Source organism: Neovison vison, chromosome 10 (genome assembly GCF_020171115.1).
Source record: "Neovison vison isolate M4711 chromosome 10, ASM_NN_V1, whole genome shotgun sequence".
Classification (NCBI taxonomy): domain Eukaryota; kingdom Metazoa; phylum Chordata; class Mammalia; order Carnivora; family Mustelidae; genus Neogale; species Neogale vison.
This window is the reverse complement of record NC_058100.1, coordinates 62373989-62387338: the sequence shown is the minus strand read 5'-3', so window position 1 is coordinate 62387338 and position 13350 is coordinate 62373989. Positions and strand designations below refer to the sequence as shown.

General features: G+C 38.5%; 1 pseudogene; it reads right to left on the bottom strand.

Moving 5' to 3' along the window:
• Positions 1-2183: 2183 nt before the first annotated feature.
• Positions 2184-11413, bottom strand: LOC122917997 (annotated as a pseudogene).
• Positions 11414-13350: the final 1937 nt, after the last annotated feature.

Genomic DNA, 13350 nt, shown 5'->3' with positions numbered 1-13350 from the left:
CTCCTTTTAGCTACCTTCCTCTCTCAGTTACACACCCTAAATCTTTCTTTCTCTGTCAATCAATTATAGTTCAGCTTGATCTCATCCCTGAAGACTTTCCCAACTCCTCTTAACTGACACTTGATCTTCCTCTAAGGTCTTGAAATCCCACCGATCCCCCTCCTTTGGAGGTTATTCATCTGGTATGACCTGTGTTCCTAGAAGCCAGAAGCTGCAATGAGAATTCATCTAACCCCTCACTACCATCTCCAAATCACTACTCTTCCACATTCATATAAACTTTTTCCTTTGAAGACCATGATCAATAGAAATAACACTCTACTCTTCTTCATTTCTTTAAATAGATTTAGGGAAGATTTTATTCAGTTTTGAAAAAGTTGAGGTGTTTGTGGGACATAGCAAAGAAATATTGAGTAGGCAGGGGATACACACGGGTGTAGAGCCCAAAAGACACATCTGGGTAGAGCCAGAGATTGGAAATCAACAATTTACAGACTTCAGAGGAGGCTGGGAAGGAGCAGTTTGGAAGTAGGGACAACTCTGAGAAGCAGTTTTCTAGAAGCCCAGAGAGAGAAAAATTCTTTGAAGTGGGAGAAATGAAGAACACCATCATATGCTATATGCTGTAAACACTGGAAGATGTCCACTGGATCTAATGATTCACTGGTGATTTGAGACCTTAGTAGATACATTTTCAATGGAATACTGGGGAAGAAGCCAAGTTACAATGACTTTAAAGGGTAACTAGAAACTAACAATCAAGATGGCAGATTGAGCTAAGGAGAGGTGAGTACTGCCTTTCTACAATAAACATAGAAAGGACAGGAAAAACAAATTTTTTTATTTATTTGACAGAAATCACAAGTAGGCAGAGAGGCAGGCAGAGAGAGAGAGGGGGAAGCAGGCTCCCCACCATGCAGAAAGCCCTGCATGGGGCTTGATCCCAGGACCCTGAGATCATGACCTGAGCCGAAGGTAGAAGCATAACCCGCTGAGCCACCCAGGTGCCCTGGAAAAAATGTTTTTAAATGTATGTTTAATATATTGCCAAGATCAAAAGCAAAAAGGGGGAAATTTCACATGTCAAAAATAGGAAGGAATCCACAGCAATTATTGGGAATCTAAGGGGGATGGGGAGGCTTATAACCTAAAAATAAAGGCACCTTACAGACTGCACTTTAAGTATTTGTGTGATGGTATAAACTGAGGATACAGGCTCTGTGCATAGTGGGGAAACTGGAACTGGAATTCTGGTGAAATCAGGAGCTTGGAAAATTGGGACCTACCATCCCTAGCTCTCAGCTTGCCCAGAACATGGGTAGAAACAGTTGATTTTCAGGAATCAGAACCCCTAGACAAAACATCCCACATATTTGGAGTGGGATTTTCCCAGATGCCCTCACAGTGTGACAACTCTGTGCCAAGAAATTTGTTTTTTAAGATTTTATTTATTTATTTGTCAGAGAGAGAACACAAGCAGGCAGAGTGGCAGGCAGAGGCAGAGAGAGAAGCAGGCTCCCTGCTGGACAAAGAGCCTGATGCGGAATTCGATCCCAGGACCCCGGGATCATGACCTGAGCTGAAGGCAGAGGCTTAACCAACTGAGCCACCCAGGCCTCCCTGTGCCAAGAAATTTATATAGAAATCTCACATAGCCCTATCAGAAACCAAAAAGAAACTACCCCCAAAGGAAAACCTGTACTAAACAGAATACCTCAAGGTCCAAATGATAAAAATTCTCCCCAAAAGTGAGCATACAGACATAATTACAAATTACACCAAATTGAGTTTTCCAAAATTAAATTCTCAAACTTAAAAAGTGGCATAAGGGGAAACAAACAAATCAGACATATTGCAGTGAAACTTCAGGACATAAAAGGAAAAGATAATCTTAAAAACTATTGTAGGAAAAAATACATTAGCTACAAAGAAATGAAAATGACACTGCCATTAGAGATCTCAACATGAACAAGAGAGTCAGAAACAGTGGAATACATGACGAATTCCCATATATACCCAATGGAATGGTTAAAATCAAAAAGACTGACAGCACAACGTGTTGGCAAGGATGTAGAGCCATCATACGTTGTTGTGGAAATGTAAAATAATAAAAGCCACTTTGGAAAATAGCCTAGCAGGTTTTTGTTGTTGTTCTTGTTGTTATCATGCTGTATTGTCTTTAGTTAAGGACTTCCAATCACATCACCCACTGCTCTGGCCACCAGTCTCTTATCTCTCTCTTCAACAGTGGTGAGGTGGATACCCTTTCCATGGGGAAGAGAAATCCATGGCTTTTTGAGTTTTCCAATAACAAAATATTGGAGAGCCAGGTGGCAAAGCTCTTGACATTGGCATCTTTCACATGAACCACATCAAGAGAACAAAGGTAACTCTCTCAACTGGTGATCACACCAGTTCTTTCCAGATTAGCATCTCAGGTCACCATGCACAGATTACCAGTGTCAGAGATGGTGAAAATGGTAATCTTTCCAGTCTCCAAATCAATCTAAATTGTGTCATTCCGCCTGGGTGGCTCAGTTGGTTAAGCAGCTGCCTTCGGCTCAGGTCATGATCCCAGCGTCCTGGGATCGAGTCCCACATCGGGCTCCTTGCTCAGTAGGGAGCCTGCTTCTCCCTCTGCCTCTGCCTGCCATTCTGTCTGCCTGTGCTTGCTCTCTCCCCCTCTCTCTCTCTGATAAATAAAATCTTTAAAAAAAAAAATTAAAAAAAATTAAATTGTGTCATTCACTTTGATGAGGGGATCAGGATAGCAGATGGTGTGGGCATCATGGATCACCAGATGGGGGATTCCTTTTCTTCCCACAAAGGTCTTTCTCACTTTGTGGGGAGCCTGAGTGGCTCAGTTGGTTAAGTGTCTGCCTTTGGCTCAGATCATGATCCCAGGGTTCTGGGATCAAACCCTGCATTGGGCTCCTTACTCAGTGGGGAGCTTGTTTCTCCCTCTCCCTCTACCTGCTGCTCCCCCTACTTGTGCTCTCCATCTCCCTGTCAAATAATTAAAATTTAAAATTTAAAAAAAATTTTTAAATCTACTTGCTGCTCCCCCTACTTGTGCTCTCTCTCTGTCAAATAAATAAATAAAATCTTTTATTTTATTTTTTTAAGATTTTATTTATTTATTTGTCAGAGACAGAGAGAGAGAAAGCGAGCGAGCACAGGCAGACAAAGAGGCAGGCAGAGGCAGAGGGAGAAGCAGGCTCCCTGCCAAGCAAGGAGCCCGATGTGGGACTCGATCCCAGGACCCTGGGATCATGACCTGAGCCGAAGGCAGCCGCTTAACCAACTGAGCCACCCAGGCGTCCCAAATAAAATCTTTTAAAAAAAGACAACAACAAGAAGAAGATCTCACTCACTTTGTACAACTTATACTTAACCTCCTCAGGTGTAATCTGATGAAGAGCAAAGCAAGCCGTGGTATCATAGATCAAATGGAAATTCTCCCCAGTCTTGTGGGTGAATGGTGAAAAGAAATCAGAACGATGTTTTCCTCTTAAGAGGGTTTCTGGAGATTACCTGGGAAGGGGTATGATGGAACTTTCTAGAAAGAATGGCACCATTCTATATCTTAATGAGAGTATAGGTTATTAAGGTACATGTATTTGTCACAACTCACAATATGATACATTTGAGTTTTATACATTGTGTATATTTTATTTCAGAAAAGGAATTCTAAACACATATTGAACAATAGCTAATCATATTCCATCTAAGCATTTAAGAGTGAAGTACATGGATGTTTACAACTTTTTTAAATGCATCAAAAAATAATGGAGAAATAAATAAACAGATATAGGATAAAACAAACACAGCACGGTGTTAACAAATATAGAATCCAGGTGGTTAGGATATAGGTGTTTACTGTAAAAGTCTTTCTACTCTTCCATATATTTGAATTATTTTCATATCCACCTGAACTATTAACTTTAAAGGAGGATAAAATAAGGCATTTTCAAATACAGAAAGGATAAAACTGCTAGACATTTGCTGAAAGAAATGATTAAAATTATACTATGGCAGAAAAGAAAATGAGCTGAAGAGAGAGTGGAGCACAAGATACAATGCTAAACAGAGAAACTGGTAAAAATAAAAAAAAGTATTACTAAAGTTCAATAAATATTGATTCCTAAAAATATTGAGGACAATAACAGGTAAATTGGAAGAATCCTAACAACATGGTGGCACTGAAATACTTGAAAACAGTGAAATGAGTATTGGAAATTGAAATATTCTAAAGTTCTAATTTAGACATAGCAAAAATCTGTTAAATTTTAGACTTTGTTAGAAAAATTTACAACTTTCAAATCAGCAAATGGAAATGGGAATGGGGATAAAGAAAATATAATCAAATTAAAATATGCCATTAAAAGAGGAAAAAAGGGGGCGCCTGGGTGGCTCAGTGGGTTAAGCCGCTGCCTTCGGCTCAGGTCATGATCTCAGGGTCCTGGGATCGAGTCCCGCATCGGGCTCTCTGCTCAGCAGGGAGCCTGCTTCCCTCTCTCTCTGCCTGCCTCTCCATCTATTGTGATTTCTCTCTGTCAAATAAATAAATAAAATCTTTAAAAAATAAAAAAAAGAGGAAAAAAGGGTGTAAAGAATAAATACAGTAGACATAAAATACATTAAAGGTGGCAGAAATATAACCAAATATATCAGTAATCACAATAAATATAAATTGATTAAATTTGCTTATTAAAACAAACTTTTAGATCATACAAAACAAAACAAAATCCCTCTTTTGCTGGTTTAAAAGAATCTCACTTGGAGGATGATTACACAGAAATGTTTAATATGGAAAGAGATGAAAATGGATATAGTAAGACTTTGGATTTGGGCAGTATTTCAAATTAGAAATTTAAAAACCCTCCTACTACATATATAAAAAAAAACACTGGATAAAACAAATAATTTTATATATATCCTTTTAAGTGAGTAGCTATCAATTCAAATATAAATAAATGTTCAGGGACCAAAAGCAAAGACAGAACTGAAAACAAAGCAATGAGACACTGTGGCATTTTACACTGTGGTCATCCAAGAAAACTAGGGGTGGGAGAATGGAAAACCAAAGGCCATGTCAATAAAAGTTTTGTTGTCATGTTGAAGAGTTTAGACTTTACTCTGTGAACAGTCTAGAGGAACAAAAACTTAAACAGGTACATGAATTACTCTAGGTTCTGGGGATACAGTAGTGAAGAAGGCAAATATTCCTTAAGGAGCTAAATTCTGATTAAGTAGGTTGGCAAAAAAAAAATAATACACACTTTATTTTGCATGTTAAAGCATAGATTTTTTTACTCACTTTTATTTCATTTTGCAGCTAAAAGAGAAAGATCCAGAGCAGGTATAATCATTATAGGAAATATCTGAACTGTCAGCATTATTTTCCAACATGAGATCTTGGAGATGGGTGCTGTTAAGTTAAGGGGATATTTCAGCTGTTTTCCGCCTTCTCAGAAGATCCTTTGGCATTTTCTTTTCCAGTTGACTACTTCAGTATCACTGGTATTGGAACCCATAAAAAGTTACTCTAACCCAATTCTAACATGACCTTTATGAAAAAGATCTCATTTTTCCTTTAAACAAAAGATCTTCACATCTAATTAGTACTGTGAAAATCCTGCCTAGTTACTTACTACTGCATAACAAATTACCTTACAATTTAGTAGCTTAAAACAACCAATATTTATTATCTCACAGTTTATGTGGGCCAGGAATCTAGGGAGATTAGCTGGGTGCCTTTCGTACTACGTTTCTCATGAGACTTAAATCAAACTATTGACTGGGACTGCAGTTTCATCTGATGGTTTAATAATTTTTTTTAAAGATTTTATTTACTTATTTGACAGATAGAGATCACAAGTAGGCAGAGAGAGAGGAAGGGAAGCAGGCACCCTGCTGAGCAGAGAGCCCAATGCAGGGGCTCGATCCCAGGACCTGGGATCATGACCTGAGCCAAAGACAGAGGCTTTAACCCACTGAGCCACCCAGGCACCCCATCATCTGATGGATTAAATAGCAGAGGATCTGCCCCTAAGCTCCCTCACATGGTTTTGGGCAAGATATAATTCCTAACCGTGGGCCAGAAGCATCCTTGAGTCCTTGCTGGGTGGGCCTCTCCCTGGGGAAGCTGACAACACGGCAGACCCTCAGAGTGAGGAAGTGAGAAAGCACAAGAGTGGATGCAGAGGTTATTGTGAATTGTCTTAGAGGCTGCTTACCACATCTACTTTTAACCCAAAACTTCTATCTTTTCAGTTTGATTATTCAATCATTGTCCACCTCAAACATCCTTCTGTGATTTTGGGACATTCAGGTCACTGAAGTCCCTATTAGTTAACACTACCATCGTTACCACCATGATGTTTACTTCCCACGTCATTCAGTTTAGATTGTCGTTGTTTGTCAGTAACTCTCTCACCAACATCTTAAGACTCCCTTGCCCCTTTACCCTTTATTGTTTCATAAACCCAATCCTGGATAAATACACTATCTGTTCTCTTTGTGTCTGCATCTTGGCAGCTAAACCATGCTTAAGGAAATTGTGAAATAGGCCAGAGAGGCATTGCTACCTATACCTGAAAGATTTCCTCCCTGACCAGAGCTTTCAGCACTCCCTGGCAGTCATGGTATACTTCTTGAGTCAGCTTGCTTGCTACGCTTTACCAGCTAAAACCTTTCTTCAACCAACACACCCTCATTCTCCCAGTTTCAATTTTATGTCAATTAAAGAACTTTTTTTTTAAAAGATTTTATTTATTTATTTGACAGACAGAGATCACAAGCAGGCAGACAGGCAGGCAGAGAGAGGGACAGGAGAAAGCAGGCTCCCTGCAGAGCAGAGAGCCCGATGCGGGACTCGATCCCAAGACCCTGAGATCATGACCTGAGCCAAAGGCAGCGGCTTAACCCACTGAGCCACCCAGGCGCCCCTTCTTTGACTTTCTATCACAATGACCTGTTTACAATTGCTACTATTCTCTCATCTCAATTGCTACTATTCTCTCATAGTAGTGTGCCCTGAATACCATCCCCAGACTCCTCAGAAGCTTACGCTACTGATTATACCTTTTCTATCCTTCATCATCTTCTCTCTATTGAATCCTTCACCTTAGAATTTAAAAAAAAATCCCTGATCCAACTTCCCACTCTATCAACTGCTATCCTGTATTTCTCCTCTTCTTCACTGTTGATCTTTAAAGAATTGCCTAAACTTACTATTTTCATCGCCTCAAATATTTTCTCCTCAGTCCAATCCATCTCTTTCCCCTCCCAACCCTCTACTGAAATGGTTCTCACTAAGGCCATTGGTGACCTCCATATCACTAGAGCCAATGAATATTTTTCACTCTTCACAGTACCGGACCTCTTGGTGGCATTTGAAACATACATTTCCCCTTGGCTTCTGTGATGCCACATTCCTGATTTTCCTACTCTGTCTCTATACTGGCATTATTTATATTTATGGTGTCCTAGAATCTTTTAAACACAATTCCATATCATGTTCACTTTCTTCACAATGAGTCTAAACTCCTAAGGCAGAGACCTGGGCCTGCCTTGACAGCCTCCCTTGCAATCAACTGTAAGCATGTGACATTAAGTCTCACTACTTACTGTATCCACATGAGACTTGGAATTAGAAGAAAGTGATAGACTGAAGGAAACAAGTCAAACTAATTTTGCTTGTATAAGTTATGCAAACTATAAGGATTAAAATTTGGTAATATACATACAGCAATTAGAACAGGGCCTAGCACAGTGCACCACATAACTGTTAGCCATTATTATTCTTAAAGGAACACTGGTAGCTTTAGACAATCTTTGGGGTACAGTAAACATCCTTAGCTATCATGGAAAACATAGTTGGGCCTCATTACTCTACTGTATGCAGTTTCAAATAACCCCAAAACTATTATTTATTTATTTATTTATTTTAATTAGGCTCCATGCAGGGCTTGAGTAGGCTCAATGCAGGGCTTGAACTCAAGACCTGGAGATTAAGACCTGAGCTGAGATCAAGAGTTAGACACTCAACTGACTGAACCACCCAGGCACCATGCTCCCCCCGCCCAAATAAAACTATTTTGAAAGAGTCCTATTATCACTATTAGCCAAATATTTTCATCAAATATAAGACACACAGCCATCTAAAGACCAGTTACCATTGCCATATTGCTGGCGAAAATCATGAGTAGATCCACAGATATAGAAGGAGACCAAGATGTTTAGCATGCATTATAGGAAGTTGGAAGATTCAGTGTGATTTAAGTCATGGTATCAAATGCCAAATCAATATTTCTAGGTATGGCCTGCAGCAGAAGGACATCGCTGACCCTCACACATGGCATTTATTCCCTCAGAAATTAAAAGAGAAAGGGGTGGGGTCGGGGGACACTTCAGACTAGAGGGCAGGAATTAACTCTATTAATCAGAGACAAGGTCTCCCCTCCCTCACATCCCCCTAAACCCACCAAAGTTTGGGATTAGCTGTCATGTAAAATAAGAAGAGCCTTATTTTTAATGCATTACTGCTTTGCAAGGCAAAATAACTGAATTATATAGAACAACATGTGTGTAATTTTATATAATCCACATATCTATAAAATGTCATATATTATCTGCCTTACTTAGTTGTGCTGAGGAGTAAACAAAGTAATAATTAAACCAATGAGAACAATGTCTGGCACACCATTGTTTGCTTGTTTGTTTTAGGTTATACACTTTATGTCCTGCCATTCCCTTTCACTGTCTAAAACTGGTTAATACAGCTAAACTGCCTGTAGCTCAGAGGATTGAGTTGGGAGAGACACTGCACAAGAAGAGAAAGAAGAAAAACCAGGAATTCTAGGGGTTTCTCTTTGAAGCTAAAACCTCCCCTTCCCCACTAATCTTTCCAGGAAGCTATAAGAGAGGTCTGTCTTTCTTTTTTTAATCATCCCCATCTGTGCTGGTGGTGTATTTATTTTTCCTATATTTTATCTTTTTATTAGTTTCAGTGGTAGAATTTAGTCATTCATCCAGGGCTCATTATACCAAATGCCCTCCTTAATACCTATCACCCAATTATCCTTCCCCTGACTCATCTCTCCTCCAGCAACCCTATTTATTTACTAGAGTTCATGGTCTCTTATGGTTGGCTTCCCTCTCAATTTTCATATTTTATTTTTCTTTCCTCTCCCCTATGTTCTTCTGTTTTGTTTCTTAACTTTCACATATGAGTAAAATCATACAGCATTTGTCTCTCTCTAACTTACTTCACTTAGCATAATACCCTCTAGTCCATTCATGTTGCAAATGGCAAGATTCCATTCTTTTTTATTGTTGAGTAATATTCCATTTGTGTGTGTGTATATATGTTTGTGTATATATATATATATATATATATATATATACACGAACATATATACACACACACAAATGGAATATTACTCAACAATATTACTCAATATTACTCAACAATATTCCCCCATATTTTCTTTATCCATTCATCTGCCAATGGACATCTGGGCTCTTTCCAAAATTTGGCTGTTGTGGACATTGCTGCTGTAAACATTGTGGTGCATGTGCCCCTTCAAATTACTATGCTTGTAGCCTTTGGATAATTACATAGTAGTGCAATTGCTGGGTCATAGGGTAGCTCTATTTTTAGCTTTTTGAGGAACCTCCAGATTGGCTGCACCAGTTTGCATTCCCACCAACAGTGTAAGAGGGTTCCCCTTTCTCTGCATTCTCACCAACATCTGCTGTTTCCTGAGTTGTTGATTTTAGGCATTCTGACTGGTGTGAGGTGGTATTTCATCATGATTTGATCTGTATTTCCCTGATGCCAAGTGACGTTGAGCATGTTTTCATGTGCCTGTTGGCCATTTGTATGTCTTCTTTGAAGAAATGTCTGATTGGAAGAACAAATATTGTTAAAATGTCTATGCAAAACAATCTACACATTCAACGCAATCTGTATCAAAATACCACCAGAATTTTTCATAGAGATGGAACAAACAATCCTAAAATTTGTATGAAACCAGAAAAGGTCCAAATAGCCAAAGTAATGTTGAAAAAGAAAACCAAAGCCAGAAGCATCCTAATTCCAGACTTAAGCTGTATTACAAAACTGCAATAATCAAGACAGTATTGTACTGGCACAAAAACGGACACATCGATCAATGGAACAGAATAAAAAACCAAGAATAGGGACCCTATAGTCAATCTTTGACAAAGCAGGAAAGAAAATCCAATGGAAAAAAAAATCTCTTCCACAAATGGTGTTGGGAAAATCGGACAGCCACATGCAAAAGAATGACAGTGGGCCTGTTTCTTACACCATACAGAAAAATAAACTCAAAATGGATGAAAGACATAAATGTGAGAAAGGAATCCATCAAAATCTTAGAGAAGAATGCAGGCAGCAACCTTTTTGACTTCGGCTGCAGCAACATCTTGCTAGACATGTCTCTAAAGGCAAGAGAAGCAAAAGCAAAGATGAACTATTGGAACTTCATCAAGATCAAAAGCTTTTGCACAGCAAAGGAAACAGTCAACAAAACTAAAAGGCAACATATGAAATAGAAGATATTTGCAAATGCTTTATCAGATAAAGGGCTAGTATCCAAAATCTATAAAGAACATAGCAAAACCAACACTCAAAAAAAAAAAAAAATCACCAAGAAATGGGCAGAAAACATGAACAGACATTTCTCCAAAGAACAATAAAAAAAGAAGACATACAAATAGCAGAGGTCTCTTAAGAGAAGCCATAGACAGAGACCATGAAGGTGCCCATTGCATGACAACACAATTAAAGTTGGCCCCACCTGCCACAGCCTGGCTTTTTACCTACTACAGTGCCTGTGGCAGGCAGAGCCTTCCTCTCCAACCCAGGCCAGAGATCCTCAATCCCCACAGTTTTGTGAGCAGCAGTTTTTATAGTCTCGACCACACCAAAGATTGTCCAACTGTACCCAGAGCATCTAGGAGAACAACATAAGATTTTCCTCTCTGTTGGGGTGCCTGGGTGGCTCAGTGGGTTGGGCCTCTGCCTTTGGCTCGGATCACCATCTCAGGGTCCTGGGATCAAGCCCCGTGTAAGGATCTCTGCTCAGCAGGGAGCCTGCTTCTCCCTCTCTCTCTTCCTGCCTCTCTGCCTACTTGTGATCTCTCTCTCTCTCTGTCAAATAAATAAATAAAATCTTAAAAAATATTTTTTCCTCTCTGTTCTTAACATTGGGCAAGATTCAGAATTGAAAATCCAGTGGAATAATAACCCTTATTTGTACTTTTAAGTCACTGAAGAATCACTGTGACACTGTTTGGATAGCTTTAGTTTGTTTACATTATACATGATCTTGTTATCACAAGATTTCTCTCTACACCAACATGAGATCCTACTTACCTCCATCCTTCAAATGCCATTTGGTTTAATCATTGGCCATCCTTTTCTGAAATTAATACTGTCTCAGCATCAATAGGCCCCTTCTGTGGCCTCCTAATTAAGTCACTTGTTAACGTATATTCCAGTAAGAATTACATAGCATGAATTATCAGGAGCCTTAATACAATTTACCTTTATAAAGTATTGACTATTACAATACAGTTCTAACAGTATTATTATGTATCATCCCAAGAAGGAAGAAAGTGAAGAAGAACATAAAGAAATCAGAGCACTACAGCTCTGCAAACAGTTCACATTTAAGACATAAATATAGAAATGACAAAAGATAAATGCTGAAGAGTTGTATTAGCCTGTGAACCAAATGCCAGAAACTAACTCCTTTAATATTCTGAGAATTATGATAAATGTTGCAGGCAGCAAAGCCTTATTCTTAGAGCAAGTAAAGAAATATATAAAGCAGAGGACCACTATTTATAGAATATGTATGCATAAAAATGCAACAAATGACAGCAAATATGGAATTCCTCAAGGTCCCTTTTGCTTCTTTGTTAAAGAGAATAATATTTGTACTATATTCAACCTTCCAACATCATACAGAAGAAATTGAAGTCTAAGATACTTAGACTTAGGAAAAATGTATTAAGAAAACGTACAGCTCATTCAAGTTAATTCAAGCCTCCAAACCCAACTGAATGCAACATTAGAGTAACCAGAAACCTAAGCACACAATGGTTTCCCAATTCTGTTCAAAAGGAGAAAGAATGAAAGAAATAAGAAAAAAAAAAAACACTGTTTGGCAAGCTAATGATGCAGATTCTGCACAAACTGTAGATTAAGTACACAGATTGAGACTATCTAGAAATAAATGAGTCAACCACTGAGAATTAGAAATAGGAAGAAAGAGAGGAAGAAAGGAGCAGAAGATGGTAGAGGAAATAAAAGAATAAAAGGGAAAATTGTGAATTCCTTGGAAATGCATGAAAAATCTTACTGGATGTCTTTAATGAAAACCAAGTGGTGTCTAGCACATCCTCCAAAGATACCTGGTTTTATGGCGTCTTTGTGCCCTTCATGGACATTGAGCTACTTATAGCTCTGTAATTTGTAGACAACTTAGAGCAGTGCAAATTAATTTTGTCCAGAGGTGTACAAATGCATTTTTTCCTGATGAAGCTTCAATTGATTTTCCTCCCCCAATGTGGAATAAACCAGTTTTGTATTTCTGAAGAAAATTTGTCTTCATGCTCCTGATGGCCTGTATGGCCTGTACATGTTTCTGCTCTCTGGACTGTCCTTTGAACCTATTGTAGCATCTTACTTTTTCCCACATTAATTAATGAGTTAAATAAAATCTTTGATTTAAAAAAAATTTTTAAATTGTATAGAGGCAAGACTTTCCCTTTAAAACATATATTTCCTTTTATGGGAGGATGGAAAGGAGTTCCAGGCAAAAGAAGTAGTGACATCTTTTTAAAATATGGAAATGAGGAAAAACATAGTATGTTGATAACAGAAATAGCACGTGCACTAGTGGGGAGACGAGGCCGGAAATGTTAGCTAAAATTAGGTCAGTGGAAGTGAAAAATGTGTTATCTTAACAACTGGCACCAGAATTCCTCTTAGGGAGGTTACTGTAATTTTTTGAGCAATATTTAGATTACTACTTATTGACAGACCAAAGAGTGTGAATGTCAGCAGGTACCATGGTAAATGTTTTAAAAAGTGGCTAGAGTGGTCTTCCTAAAGCAAAGAAAGAAATAAATTTTAACATCTAAACAGAGAGTGTAAGAGGAGAAAAGATATGATGCACAGTTGGAGACCATGTAGGGTAAAAGGCCAGTAATGTGGGAATAGCTACAAGGCATTTCAAAAAAGGAATATCTAATGTTCAATTTGAAGTCACTTGCACTAATGCAATATAAATCTTCCCAAAATTAGCTTTA